Raw genomic sequence first — 15,584 nt, 5'->3', positions numbered from 1 at the left:
AAGGAGATCAGTCCTGGGTGTTCATTGGAAGGACTGATGCTAAAACTGAAACTCCAATATTTTGGCCACCTCATGCGAAGAGTTGACTCATTGGAAAAGACCCTGATGCTGGGAGGGATTGGGGGCAGGAGGAGAGGGGACGACAGAGGATGAGATGGCTGGATGGCATCACCGACTCGATGGACGTGAGTCTGAATGAACTCCGGGAGTTGGTGATGGACAGGGAGGCCTGGCGTGCTGCAATTCATGGGGTCGCAAAGAGTTGGACACGACTGAGCGACTGAACTGAACGGAACTGAAATTGATAACTGACACTGAAGCCAGACCCAAGAGTACATACTCTGTGATTCTACTTTTATAAGGTATGGAAACAAGCAAAACTATTCTGTACTGTTGGAAGTCAGGCTAGTGGTTACCCTTGAAGAGAAGTAGTTGTGACCAAAAAGGAGTGCGGAGGGGGCTTTTTAAAAAAATGTCTATTTGCTGCTCCATGTGTTAGTTACAGTACGCAGAATCTAGTTCCCTGACAGAAATTGAACCCAGACCCTCTGCATTGGGAGTGTGGAGTCTTAGCCACCAGATCACCAGGAAAGTCCCTGGCTGAGGCTTTTGTAAGTGCTAAGAGTGTTCTGTTTCTGTTCATCGATGCTGGTTACATGTGTGTTCCATATGTGAAATGTGTTCGTATGTGAAGAGCTATACTTTTTTTAACGTATATTATACTTCAATAAAAGTTAAGGGGTGGTACAGTCTGATTTCAAAAGGATAAACTTAAAAATAAGATCCAGTCTCGAATGGGAGAAATACAAAATAATCCAGGCTATCTCAACCTTTTTTTATTTTTGAAAGCCTGTTTGAGGGCTGTTTAACTTAATGTCAAACAACAGTATCTAATTCAGTCAGCAAAAAATATTAACTGCCAGACCACCTTTTTTTATTTTTCCTTTTTAAATTTGGGACCAAAGTGTTAGTACTGAAGTCTTCTGTAAAGCAATATACTTCTCATGTTGTTGACCTTCTTACCAAGTCTTAGAACAACAGCTTCTAAGTGTTTTTTTTTTTTTTTAATGGCTTTTCAGATACCTCTTTGTTCTTAGTCTAAATATCACTGCTCTCCTCTGTGAGCATTATCTTTGCTTTTATCTTTGTCATCACATTCCTTTCTTTCAAAGCAGGTAAATCACCATTTGGCCTGACTAAGAAATTGGGGGCCCCCAGTGCAACTCTCATGTAAGGGTTAGTGGGCGTGGGAATTATAGATCTTTGATTCAGGAATTTATGGTTCAGGAGAGGCTCAGTGTATGGCTTTGCTACAAACAGAAGCAGTTCAGTGCTACGGTTTGTTTTGGGCTAGATAACTCTGGGTGCAAAATCCTAAGGAATTCACCAGGTTGGAAAGTTGGCCTTGGATCCAAGAAATGGATAGGGAATCTCAAGGGGGGTCATATTTCCCAGAAAGCATAGGTTGCTAAGAAAGTCTGACCTTATACTGTGGATAGAATTTAGGGTGAATTTTAAAGAAGAGTTGGCTGTGTAAAGCCCAGTTGTTACTAAATCAAGGTGAATAACAAAAATAGGTTTTGTGTACAGAGCTTGATATCTCCACATTAGGTTATGGTTGTGTTCATGCTTTGAATTGCTGGTGGTAACACTTTGGCCAGGCAGAGAGTTACCACAAACATACAACAGAGCAGGCTGAAAAGCAAGAATGATTGCCTTGCAAAAATAGTTTCCTTGTATTTTTTAACCCTTAAGTCATTTGAGGGAAGAGGGAAGAAAATAGTGTGGGTGGTGAAACTAGCCAGTGAGCCTTTCATTTATAAATTCAATCCGGAAGATCGAGAGTTTTCTGACTTGTATTTATCTCATTTTCTTACTGGCCTGATCTTATACTTCGTTGCTGTTTGGTCCCTAGGTTGTGTCCGACTCTTTTCCAGCCCCATTGACTGTAGCCCACCAGGCTTCTCTGTCCATGGGATCTCCCAGACAAGAATACTGGAGTGGGTTGCCATTTCCTTCTCTAGGGGATCATCCTGATAAGGGATTGAACTCACATCTCCTGCACTGGCAGGCACATTCTCTACCATTGCTTATACTACACGGATTGGATGGGTGCCGACTATGTCACAGGCCCTGTCTTAGGCGTCGGGGACTGATGCAGTCCCTCGGCCCACTGGAGAGGTACTGTTTTGTATTCTTCTGTTTGAAGGTGGCCTTTAGTATACTTGGCTGTGACATGCAGCTTTGTCACCAACTCCTGTAGGATCTATGGAGGCTTTAAAAACTGTTATTTGGACTTCACCTCCAGGCTAATGAGAGTTTCCCGACTTGTATTTATTTCATTTGATCACTAGCCTGAGCTTATACTCTGTTGTTGTTTAGTCCGTAGGTCATGTCTGACTCTGTTGCGACCTCCATGGACTGTAGCCCGCCAGGCTCCTCTGTCCATGGGATCGCCCAGGCAGGAATACTGGAGTGGGTTGCCATTTCCTTCACCAGGGGATCCTCCTGATCAGGGATCGAACTCACATCTCCTGCATGGGCAGGCAGATTCTCTACCGTTGCTTATACTGTGCCACCAACAAAGGGGCTTCATTTGCAAATATAGCGTCTTAAGGAAAGGATACGGGTGATGGAAGGTATGATTCTCATTCTGCACATGTACTCCAGAGCGGCAGTTTGGAAATTTGCGGTCCTCCAAAACTGCTCGTCTGCATCTAGAACAGTCCTGAATCACATCCCTATGTCTGGTTTTCAGTGCTCATGCTGATGATGGATGGGAGCATTGGAATGGGAGGTATAAATACAGGGTAGGAATATGAATGGGAGATTATGGGTATTAAGGAGATACATTTATATTTCAAAATGGTTGTCTTTTGATCTGCGAATGGATGCTATTTATCAGGTAAACTAACAGGCCCCTGTCTGTGGTTCTCTCAGCTCAACCTGGGCATGAATTCTGTCGTCTCCCAGACCAGTACTCCTTAAATAGTACCATGTGCCAATCTGAAAACTTGCTGAGTTTTACTTCTGGTCAAGCAATTATCTAGGTATTAGAAGTCAGTGCTTGTAACTATATGTTGTTTGCTCATACATTAAAGTAGGTGACTACATCTATACTGTGATTAGGCAGATTAGATGGACCACACATAACATAGACAGTGTTAACAGCTTTTCGTCAGTTGGCTTACATTTGCCGCGGGTGGCCTCTTGAGGATTCTGCTTATTGCTTGAGGTTTCTGCTCTTAGCATCGTCGCACAACCAGAGTTGTATCACCAGGGCGTTTTATTGGCAGGAGATTCTGGTTGCCAGCCACCCGCCTCACCCTTCAGCCAGTGCTTGTCAGAGCTTGCTTTTGCAAGGACAGGTTTCTCTCTCATCAGTCCCATCAGTCCCATTAGGCAGGGCCTTGTTACATGCGTTCCCCCACAGTCTGGTTCTGCATTTACCATAATACTTTTCTTCTTTTTAGATTTCAGGGAAGGGGGAATTGAGGGCGGAAGAGGATTAAGAACAATTTAATCTTTTAAAACTCCAGAGCTTTTTTTTTTTTTTTAAAAAAAAAAAAAAAAAACCCTCCTCAGATTCTGTTAAAGAAAAAAATTTAGCCCCTAAAGAAAGTGCAGGAGGTGTCAGAGTTGAGCAGCTTTTAGGAGGTGAAACGACTGTGGGATGCATCAGGGTGCAGCATCCTTCTGGGTTTGCGGCGGGTGATTTAATATACGATGTGGAAGTTCAGTTTCAGGGTTTCACCTTAAAACTGGAACAGAAGGAAATCTGTGTGAGATTCAGAATCCATTTGTTTTGTCTTGTTTTTAAACAATAGAAAAAGAAAGTCCACCTGGAAAAATCTTGGGTTTTTATTTTATTTGAACACAGCAGAGTTGTAGAAGTCGGGGAAAGAGCCTGTCTTTTTAGTACAACTGCTAAGTCGCTTCAGTCGTGTCCGACTCTGTGCGACCCCATAGACGGCAGCCCACCAGACTCCCCCGTCCCTGGGATTCTCCAGGCAAGAACACTGGAGTGGGTTGCCATTTCCTTCTCCAATGCATGAAAGTGAAACGTGAAACTGAAGTCGCTCAGTCGTGTCCGACTCTTAGCGACCCCATGGGCTGCAGCCCACCAGGCTCCTCTGTCCATGGGATTTTCCAGGCAAGAGTATTGGAGTGGGGTGCCATTGCCTTCTCTGTTTTAGTACAAGGAATCCCACAAATGTATTTGATGTCCTCAGATTGTAGACTGGTTTGCACTTGGACTGGCTCTTCTGTTTCCTGTAGCATGAAGAGTGCTGAGCCTGGATGGCCATAAGTACATGATTTTTCTTGTCTTATTTACCCCAAAGTCAAAGCTCTGCTGAGTACTGTCTGTGTTATGGTTTTGCTAATGTGTGTTTACTGTGTTTCCTGCTGTCTTGGATAGCCATCAGATAGTTTGTCCCTTACTGTAAATTGCTCCAAAACAATTTTGTTGAACAATTTCAGGATTCAAATGGGAGGTTTTAGGAAAGTAGATAAAGAATTTAAACAATTACTTGGCAGTTATATCCCTAAAGATTTTTTTTTAATCTCTGTTTATCTTATGAGTTATTTGTATGAGTTATTTTTTCCCTTATATGTAATATAATATTATCTGAAGGGTCCATCTTACTTAAAATGTGCTTAAAAGGTCTTCTTGAATGATCGTTTTATCAAGCTGTTTTAATTGCTTCCTCTTCACCCCAAGGATGAATCAAAACCATCCACTATAGCCTGCTTTCTTTCTATTTTTCCTCGTGAATGTAGTGATTTGTCTATAGGATATCTTTCTAATCTCTGTCCGCTCTCCAGTAGAACATCTCCAAGCCTCACCTCCTGGTGGCTCAGACAATAAAGAGTCTGCCTGCAGTGTGGGAGACCCAGGTTTGATCCCTGGGTCAGGAACATCCCCTGAAGAAGGAAATGGCAACCCACTCCCACTCCAGTATTCTTGCGTGGCAAGTCCTGTGGATGGAGGAGCCTGGCAGGCTACAGTCCATAGGGCTGCAAATAGACACAGTGATTTCGCTTTCCTCACTTTCCTTTCCTTTCGGGGGGGGGGGAGGTGTGGGGGTGGGCACGGCCTTCCTGCATCTCTAATCTCAGGTTTGCATGCCTCAGTTTCCCTTAGTCACTCCTCAGCCCTTCTAACAACTGACAACAATCCTCACCTCTCCTGCTATTTTCATACAAGGCAGTTTGGTGTAGTGCTCAGAGGTCTGAATTGGAACCTCGGAAATCTAATCCTGGTACTTTTGCATAATTGTGGCCCTTGGGCAGTTAGGCTACTCTGACCCTTAAGTTTCATTATCTTAAGATAAAAAGATTGCATTGCCTGACCTTAAGGTTCTCTCCCTTCACCTTGCATATCTTTACTGTTTCTTCAAATTTAGCCTGCCCAAAAGAGAACTCATCCATCTCCTCTTGCAAAAGATAGTTTTTGCCCCTATTCTATAAATGAAAGACTAAGACCTAGGAAGACTGAATAAATTGTACAACTCATATTGCAGTTGTGTCCAGAACCTAGATATCTTCGCTCAAACTGTGAAAGTGTAGTCGCTCAGTCGTGTCCAACTCTTTGCAACCCCTGCCAGGGTCCTCTGTCCATGGGATTCTCTAGGCAATAATACTGGAGTGGATTGCCATGCCCTTCTCCAGGGGATCTTCCTGACCCAGGGATTGAACCTGGGTCTCCCACATTGCAGGCAGGTTCTTTACCATTTGAGCTTCAAGAGAAGCCCCTACAGGTATTATTCTTCCTCCACAAATGGCATTAAAAGTGCCACGAATCAAAAAGGTCTTGTGTTACTGGTGAAGTCTCTTGAGACTGAATATGGAAAGTCATCTGTAAAAACCCTGTCTTCTCACATAAGGTTATAGCTTGAATCTTTAGAGCTCTAAACTTTGAATGGGCTTGGCTGTTAGGAGGTTGGTTTCTTCAGTTCTGTGTTCACAGATGAGATCATTCCTCATCTGGGTCAGTTGACATTATAGTGTAGGGTTTAATGACAGAAAGGAAGGGCAGTCAGGTTTTACGTTACAACGTGTTATTTGATAACCCTGGTAATGCCTGGCCGCTTGCTTCTACTGCTGCCCTTAATAGTGATTCTTATCAAGCAAATTGATTTTTATCACTAGATTAGGAGTTGACATGATTGAAGAGATGAACTGGGATTTGGAGTTGATTTTTCTCCTTTTGTATTACGAAAATATGTCTCATTCATCATGAAGATCAGAGTGTTTGACTTTGTAATCTCAGAGGTCCCATTCAGTTCTGATTTGGTGAACGCGGCATTGTTGAAATGTTGCTAGTCACTTCTAGAGAGCTTCCTTAGTTTACACCTTTATACTATCTAGAAGGCTTATTTATACCTTTATACACCTTTATACCATTAGGGCTGCCCAGTGCTTACACCTGTATACCATTGGGGCTTCCCAGGTGACTCTAGTGGTAAAGAACCCACCTGCCAATGCAGGAGATGTAAGAGGCATGAGTTTGATCCCTGGAGGAGGGCATGGCAAACCCCTCCATTATTCCTGCCTGGAGAATCCCAGACAGAGAAACCCGGTGTGTTACAGTCCAGAGGGTCCACAGAGTTGGACATGATTGAAATTACTTAGCACACTTAGCACATACCATCTAGATGGGCTTTCCTAGTGGCTCAGTGGTTAAGAATCTGCTTGCAATGTAGGAAACTCGGGTTCGATCCCTGGGTTGGGGAAGATCCCCTGGAGAAGGAAATGGCAATCCATTCTAGTATTCTTACCTGGGAAATCCCACAGACAGGAGCCTGGTGGGCTACAGTCCATGGGATCGCAAAAGAGTCAGACACGACTTGGTGACTAAACAACAGCAACCATCCGTTAGATACAGCAGATTATAATAAGGAATATGGCAGTGGTTGATCAGGTGGTGGCTCAGATGGTAAAGCGTCTGCCTATAATGCGGGTAACCCAGGTTCAATCCCTGGGTCAGGAACATCTCCTAGAGAAGGAAATGGCAACCCACTCCAGTATTCTTGTCTGGAAAATCCCATGGAGGGAGGAGCCTGGTAGGCCACAGTCCATGGGGTGGTAAAGAGTCGGACACGACTGAAGTGACTTCACTTTCACTTTCATGGCAGTTGAAGTCAATAGTAATGAGTTTAAAGCCTTGTTATTTTGTAGTTGACCAACAGGAAGCCTCTCAAAATGGACATTTCTAATACTCTTGATCCAGTAACAAGAGTTTTCTAGAAGATTGTTGCTCTTACTGCTGATTATGGCTTCTCTCACAGACAAAGATTAAAGTCAGTACTCTTCATTTGCTTTTTGGCTTGCATCACCCACGTGGAGGGTAACAAAGCTTTCAGTATAATGCATTGAGTGTTTAAAACAATTTTTGAGGGGCAAAGCATCTCAGTTAGTATTGGAGGCGGTAATTGTATTTTCAAGCCAGCAAAACAAAGAGCTACCTCAGTTTGGAAATTGTGGCAGTGCTAAGGCCTTCTCCCTAGTATTGTGGACAGATATTTCAAGTTAGGCATCTGCATTTTTGGAGAGAAGGTTTTTTTTAGTCTGTGCCTGGTTTATTTCCCTTACATAGGTATGATCCTTCTTTTTTGACCCACCATTGATAAATCCTGTGTAATATTCACATATTCACTCATTCACAAAATACTGTACTAGGAATTAGATATATAGTAGTATTCATTAGATAGTGTCCCTGTCCTCGCGGTCCTCCTGTAACCTGGAGGGATGTGAATGCTTCTGACTTGTAGGCATGAGATGCTTTATTCTTTCCAGCCTGTTGTGGAGAGCATCACAGATCACCCCTTAGAGATTAGCTCTAGCCTAAACTGTATGTGCGTGTGCGAGCTCAGTCATATTCAACTCTTTGCAACTGTAGCCTGCCAGGATCCTCTGTCCATGGGTTTTCCCAGCAAGGATACTGGAGCGGGTTGCCATTTCCTCCTCCAGGGGATCTTCCCAACCCAGGGATCAAACTCACATCTCCTACGTCTCCTGAATTGACAGATGAATTTCTTTACCACTGAGCCACCTGGAAAGCCCTAAACTACATACAAAAGGTAACAGAAATAAATCTAATTTGTAAATTTTGTGTGTTCCCCCCCAAAAAAGATCTAATTTATAAATTCTCTATGTTAAAAAAAAAAACTTTCAGGTATCAAAAAATTTATATATATGAATCAAAACCCTAATTTTGTGTGTGTGTGTGTATGTGTGCTGTGACATCTTTGATGGAGGAAAACTCATTCAGAGCCTTGAAAATATAGAAAATACTTAAAGTTGGTCCAGAAGCATTTTCTCAGTCCAGGTTGAGTTTTCTGGTCATGTGGAAGTCTTCTAGATCTTGGGGTCTTTGAAAGGAAACGCCACTGTTTCTCATTGAATGGCCTTCCATTGTGGGTTACTGGAAGAAAAAAAAAAGAATTATTGAATGGTAAACTTGTTAGCTATTTAAAAATAAATAAATAAGAAGAAAGGTGGGGAAACCTCCTAGAAAGCAGATCACAAAGAGACAAAAAAAAATTTTTAATGAGAAAATTAGAGGTGTAGCCTAGAAGGTCTATCATTCAAATACAGTAATAGTTCTATTACAAGAAAACAATAGGGAGGAAATTATGAGGAAGTAATTCAAGAGTATTTCTCAGAACTGAGACAGGAGTTTCTAGCATGTGAAAGAATTCACCAGGTGCCCAACCTGGTGGATAAAAATAGCCCCAAGGTGCATCATTATGAAAAGATGCTCCCTTGGGCTAAAAGCTTTCTGTGAAGGAAGAGAGATTTCAGATAAGGGATTAGCCATCTCAGTGGTTCAGATTCCTTAACAGGCGTTGGAAGGAACAGGACTGTGTGAAATGTTCTTGAAATTCTGAGAAGAATTCCATCTCCAACTTTTGATTTGCTGCCCTCCAAGCTGTCAAGGTGGACTATGAGCATAGTCAGACACGAAGGTCTCAGAACTTACATTTCCTACTGAGTTAGTGGACATTGTGATTCACCAGAATGAGAGAGTAAATCCTCAGAGAGAAGAAAGAAACGTGGGCGTCCACTCTTAAGAGTGACACAGAGAACACGTCCCCAGGAGGAAGGAGGTGAGAGGCCCTAGTAAGGTGAGGTGCCTGTGAAGCAGACTGAGGAGTGCTCTGAGACTTCAGATAGAATGGTACAGGGGGAAGAAATGAACCTAGGCTGAGAGGAATCCTGCTTCTCAAGTTTTGGGGGAGCATTTTTAGGTAAGTTAGTGACTCAGAGAACAAAGCACATTTTTAAATTTAAAGGTACTTGCTGTCTTTAGGGGGAAAGATTACACAAAAAAAGAAAACTTTAGCACAGTATAGTAGTAAGTAGTAGTAGTAAAGTCGCCAAGTCGTGTCCAACTCTTGCGACCCCATGGACTGTAGCCGCCAGGCTCCTCTGTCCATGGGATTCTCCAGGCAAGAATACTGGAGTGGGTTGCCATTTCCTTCTCCAGGGGATCTTCCCGACCTAGGAATTGAACCCAGGTCTCCTGCATTGCAGGCAGATTCTTTACTGACTGAGCTATTCGGGAAGCCCTAGCACAGTATAGTTCATATCTTAGCTGTGAAATGAATATTGATTTAATAATAACTGTACCAGGAAGATACAGTTCATCTTCTGTGGCAAGGGGGCTACGTGCTTTTGTCGCTTCTTTGAAATACAGACAAACCCATACGTTTGCATGTTGTCTGTGGCTGTTTTTATGCTGCAGTGGCAAAATTGAATAGTTGCAACAGAGACTGTGTGGTCTGCAAAACCTAAAATATTTATTATCTGGTATTTTATAAAAATATTTGCCATCTCCTGTTTTATAGGAAGAAACTGATAGAGTAATGTTTAAAATCATTAAAAAGGTCTGATAGCAGTATTAGTATACTTTTTAGAAGTCTCATTTGTTCATTGATACTGAAGTATAAATTTAGTGATACTGAAGTACAGTTGACGGGCAGTATTGTGTCAGTTTCCGGTGTATGCTTCAAAATCAGGGAGTGTGACGCTTTCATCTTTCTTCTTCTTTCTCAGGATAGCTTTGGATATTTGGGGTCTTTTTTGGTTCCACACAAATTTTAGGATTATTTCTTCTATCTAGCTCTGTGAAAAATGCCATTGGTATTTTGATAGGGATTGCATTGACTCTGTAGGTTGCTTTGGGTAGTGTGATCATTTTAGCAGTTTTAATTCTTCCAACTTGTGAACACAGTGTATCTTTCCATCCATTTGTGTTGTTTTCAGTTTCTTTTATCAGTGTCTGATAGCCTCAAACTACAGGTCTTTCAGCTTCTTTGTTCAGTTTATTCCTAGGTATTCTACTCTTTTTGATGGGAGTTGCAAATGTTTTCTTAATTTCTTTTTCTGAGAGATCATTATTAGAGTATAGAAATGCTACAGATTCCTATTATTAATTTTATATCCTGCAACTTCACTGAATTCATTTACTAGTTCTGATGGGTTTTTGTTGGAGTTGACAATGTTTTCTTTATAAAGCATCAGGTTGTCTTCAGATAGTGATGGTTCTACTTTCCAATTGCTGCTGCTGCTGCTAAGTCGCTTCAGTCGTGTCCGACTCTGTGCGACCCCATAGACGGCAGCCCACCAGGCTCCCCCGTCCCTGGGATTCTCCAGGCAAGAACACCAGAGTGGGTTGCCATTTCTTTCTCCAATGCATGAAAGTAAAAAGTGAAATTGAAGTCGCACAGTCGTGTCCGACTATTAGTGACCCTATGGACTACAGCCCACCAGGCTCCTCCATCCATGGGATTTTCCAGGCAAGAGTACTGGAGTGGGGTGCCATTGCCTTCTCAGACTTTCCAGTTAGATGCCTTTTATTTCTTTTCTAGTCTGATTGCCCTGGCTAGGACTTCCAGTACTGAAGTGGTGAGAGTGGGCATTCTTGTCTTGTTCATGATCGAAGAAGAAAAGCTTTTCACTGTTGAGGATGGTATTAGCTGTGGGTTTGTCATTGCACTCAGTTAATCAGTCCTGTCTGGCTCTTTGTGACCCTTTGGACTGCAGCCTGCCAGACTCCTCAGTCCATGGGATTTTTCAGGCAAGAATACTGGAGTGGATTGCCATTTACTCCTCCTCCAAGGGATCCTCCCGACTCAGGGATTGAACCCGCATCTCCTGTGTCTCCTGCACTGCAGGCGGATTCTTTACCGCTGAGCCATTGAGGAAGCCCCGTGGCTGTCATATATGACCTTCATTACATTGAGGTATGTTCCCTCTGGGCCCACTTTGTTGAGAGCTTTTTTATCATGAATGGATGTTGAATTTTGTCGAAAGCTTTCTCTGCATCTATTGAGATTACCCTAATGATTTTTATCCTTAATTTTGTATCACTGTTTTTAAGAAATATTTTGAAACATAGCAGAAGGAAGAGCTATAGATCAAAAGATTACCCCTGGGAAGAGTGAGTCAGGAATGGGGAGGAGTAGACTCAGGGGAATATTTTTTGTTTTAAGCTGCGTATTATTGAATTCTTAAGCTATTACTTTGAAAAAGCATGAATGATGAATGCTAAGAAATTTGATTGGACATAAAAGAACAGTAAACAGGAAACAAAAAAGAAAGGCCACCAGTTATGATAAAGAAGGTAGGAGCTCAAAGCCTTTTCTGTAAACATCGCTTTCCCATTTATTCACCCCCTTACTCCACAGATAATCCTTTATGAGCCCAGATGTCAGGCACTGAGCCTGATGCTGCAGGACACAGTCCCTTCCTGGAGGGCGCAGAGGCACGGAGCTGGTGGCACGCAGATACGGGGAAAAGATGATACCATGGTGGCATAGCTGCTGTGGCTTAGCGCTCCTCAGAGGTGTTTTCAGGGCTTAGGGAAGTCAGGTAAAACATCCCGGAGAACATGACACACAGCGTTGAATTTTGAAGGATAAGAGAATGAAGTGGAAGGAGGCATAGCCTGAACTTTAAGTGTTCAGAACAGTTGGTTGAATGGTGGAAGGTAAAGTCGAGCAGCAGACACGGACTAGAGGCTGGATCCCTTATGCAGGGCTCTGTGCTGGGAAGAATGTTTTCTTTTCTGAAGACACTGCAGAGATAATGATCTGATTTGGCAGATACTTGAGGAAAACACACGCTTGGTGCAATGAGGGTAATGGTATGAGGGTGGAAGGCACTTAAGAACAGAGACACTTAGGAGGCTGGGTCAGGTGAAAAACACCCCCTACCCAAAGTGGACTGGGGAGGATCCTCGGGATTCAGGAAAGAGGAAGGAGATAAGGGAAGGGGAAGGATTTTAGGATAACTGGACTCTGGGCTGGGTGGCAGGTTGTGGGACTCTGACCTCCAGTGGGAGACATAGGAGCAGGGGTGGGTGTGTGGGGGTGTGTGTGTGTGTGTGTAAAGGCAGCATTGAGTTTGATTTTGGAAGAGTTGTGGGATTTGGGGGGGTATCTGTGGGATCCCTGATTGGAACTGGCCAGGATATGGATGGATAAGTCCACTTAGAGGTCAGGAGGACTTGAATTTGGAAACGTTACCCCACTCCAGTATTCTTGCCTGGAGAACCCCATGAACAGAGAAGCCTGGCAGTCTCTAGGCCACGGAGTTGCAGAGTCCGACACGACTGAGTGGTTGAGCACGCACCTGATGTAGAGGTGAAGCCTGGAAGTTGAGTGGCGCTCAGAGCCCATGTGGAATTTATTAACACATCATTGACTCTGCCCCGTTTTAGAGTGATGTGATTGACATTGCCACGTAAAGTTGTTAGAACTTAAAGAGTATTTAGCCGTGGGGACACTGACATTTAAGAGTTGGGCCTTATCATGCGAGGAGCCTATGGAGGAAGCTAAGCTTTGGAAGCCTGCAGTCAGAGGGAAAGCTGGAGAGAATGGCCTCCAGGAGACCAGTGAGATGAGAATTTTAAGAGGAGAAAATGGTCTGTAGCTTACATTGCTGCAAGAAACTCAGGATAAGGCCTTGGACTTGTTAACTAGGGAGTCATTGCCAAGAGGAGCTTTAGGGAAGTAATACGGAAGGAAGTGATGATTCAGGTGTGGGATTTGTTAGTATGGTTACTGTTCTGAGGTAGAGTTGAGCCTGTCTGCGGAGAGAAGGAAGTGATTCTTCGTGGAACACATGTTTATTGAGTCCCTGTTATGAGCCCATTGCTTTTTCAGACTCAGGAAGTACAGCATGAACAAAACAGAGCTTACACTCGTGTGTGTACATCTCACAGGTAATAAGTTCGTAATCAACTAGACGTAATACAACGTCAGGTAGTAACAAGTGCCAGGAAAAAAAGCTAAATTAGGGTGAGAGAAGAGAGGGTGGGGACAGGGGTTGGCGGGAGTAGGGGGTCAAGGAAGACTTTGGTGGCAGGTGACATCTGAGGGGAAACCCGGAACGAAACGAGGAGAGACTAGCTGCAAAGTGATCCGGTGGCTGAGAGGCAGGAGAGGATGGACCCCAAGTACTGATGGAAGGCTTAGTTGTCCTCCGGAGAGGGGGCCACCTTGCTTCCCCTGCCCTGGAGGGAAGCCCAGGACAGGTGACACCAGAGGCTGCCAGAAGGCTTGTGTGCGTCCTGTGTCCTGATACTCTCTGAGGTTGGCACTGTGGGGAGACAAAGGCTGACCGCACGGAGGAACTTGGGAGATGGCGCTGGGGCAGAAGTGTTGAACTGGAGAGAGAAAAAGTCATACATTTCAGAATGTTCTTAATGAACCTGCACCCATTTTTCTTAATGTAAGCTTTGCTGTGAGTGTTAAGAAGGAATGGGAATATTTATATTGTTTACTTTTTATATTATTAACAGCTAACCTTCTTGTGAAGGTAATTAAATACTGCTTTCATAAGTGAGCAGTGAAATGCATTGAGGAGTTCTCCCAGTTTTCTTGTCATTCAAAAGTTAACATACTTTTTCATCTTTATTGTTTTTGGCTGTGCTGCAAGGCATGTAGAATCTAGGCCCCCAGCCAGAGAATGAACCCGTGCCCTCCAACAGTGGAAGCGCGAAATCTCCACCACTGGGCCACCAGGGAAGCCCCAGTTACACACTTTTTTTTTAATATACTTTTTTAATACACTCTCAAGTTTCCTGGTTTGTCCACACAGGAGTTTCAGAATATATTTGTATTATGCTTCTAATTAAATTGTGGGATTCTGAAATTACTGTTTTAATTTGCACTTTATTGAACCTAAAGGATCTATCTAATCACAACTTTTGGGTGATGTCAGCACAGCAGCAGAGGCTGTGAAACCATTTCCAGTGTTGTGCAGAAGGACCTGCTTTAGCGTATATCTCGTTCGCTATTCCTGCTGCATAAAATACAGCTACACAAAAAGATTAGGTAGTTTTGTGTTTTTTAAACACGTGCCATCAAAGAGGAAAAAGGTAGAGAAAACCTCAGAGAGAAAATACTAGATGGTATTTGGAGAAATAAAAGTCAATACATGCTTACTGAACACAAATCCATGCTGTTGATGCCAGCTGCTACCTTGTGAAGTGCCCACGTGCTGGTGTGTGGCAGTCCATCCAGGTACTAGAAATGATTTCACGATCACAACGCAAGGGCGGCCAAAGACCTGCTTTCAGTGAACGCGAGCAATTCTTCTTTCCTTGGCATATGGGATCTTAGTTCCCCGACCAGGGATGCAGCCTGCACCTCCTGCATTGAAAGGTGAAATCTTAACCCCTCGACCACCAGGGAGGTCCCTGAAGCAGTTACTCTCATAGCAGCCTCACTGGGACGCACTTGGATTTCACACACATTGTCTCTTTCAGGGAATGGAGTGGGTTTATCTGCATGGCGTGAAAATCCCTGAGGGTGCGGGTGTCTCGCGTGTGAACACCTGGTGAGGAATGGTGGTGAGATTTGGTTTAGGATCTTTCACCCAGCTCTTTTCCTCCAAGCCTTCTGTCTGCTGAGTAACCACAGTCAAGCCTTACTTGGGTCAGACCCACACCTTCCCAGTCTTTCTAGCTTGTGCTCATCGGCCGCCTCTGATCTTCCCAGGCCCTGTGATGACGGGGACCCAGGGAACAGTGACCCTCTGCAGTGGCCAAGCTCTGCTGTGACAGCATTTCCACACTGTCTCCCACCCCATCCCTGAGCTTCCTCTCAGCTTGACTTCCTACTGGCTGATTGCCTCGGGGTGGATTCCTGAAAGCGGAACCTCCGCAGTCCATAGATCTAGGTGACACATTGCCTGAGTGCTCTCAGAACGCTGGAGACGATGGACGAGCCAACAGTGACGATCAGTTGGACCTGTTCTCCCCACTTTGCAGGCAGCGCTGGGCCCTGATCATTTGCATGCTGGTTTGTGGACCTTAATCAGAAATTGTGTTTTTTGATGTCTCTACTGCATTATACTTAATTTTTTTTCGATATATTAAAAGACTGGTTCCAAATAGGAAAAGGAGTACGTCAAGGCTGTATATTGTCACCCTGCTTATTTAACTTATATGCAGAGTACATCATGAGAAACGCTGGACTGGAAGAAATACAAGCTGGAATCAAGATTGCCGGGAGAAATATCAATAACCTCAGATATGCAGATGACACCACCCTTATGGCAGAAAGTGA

At 43.7% G+C, this 15,584-nt stretch overlaps 1 protein-coding gene across 9 annotated transcripts in view; it reads left to right on the top strand.

Annotated features, from left to right (window-relative positions):
* CHD6 (chromodomain helicase DNA binding protein 6) overlaps window positions 1-15,584 on the top strand; it is a 201,299-nt gene that overhangs the window by 37,014 nt on the left and 148,701 nt on the right. For 3 of the 9 annotated variants that reach the window (XM_061437608.1, XM_061437607.1, XM_061437617.1), the window contains one exon: window positions 11,053-11,252. The exons of 3 other annotated variants lie outside the window; for them this stretch is intronic. The gene's annotated coding sequence lies outside the window, so the exon portion shown is untranslated. Of the gene's footprint in view, window positions 1-7,974; window positions 8,085-11,052; window positions 11,253-15,584 lie in introns of all 9 variants that reach the window. 3 more of the 9 variants (XM_061437613.1, XM_061437612.1, XM_061437611.1) reach the window with 2 other exon arrangements.

Source organism: Bos javanicus, chromosome 13 (assembly GCF_032452875.1).
Source record: "Bos javanicus breed banteng chromosome 13, ARS-OSU_banteng_1.0, whole genome shotgun sequence".
NCBI lineage: Eukaryota > Metazoa > Chordata > Mammalia > Artiodactyla > Bovidae > Bos > Bos javanicus.
Note: the sequence above shows the minus strand (reverse complement) of the source record. Positions and strands in the feature narration are given on the sequence as shown.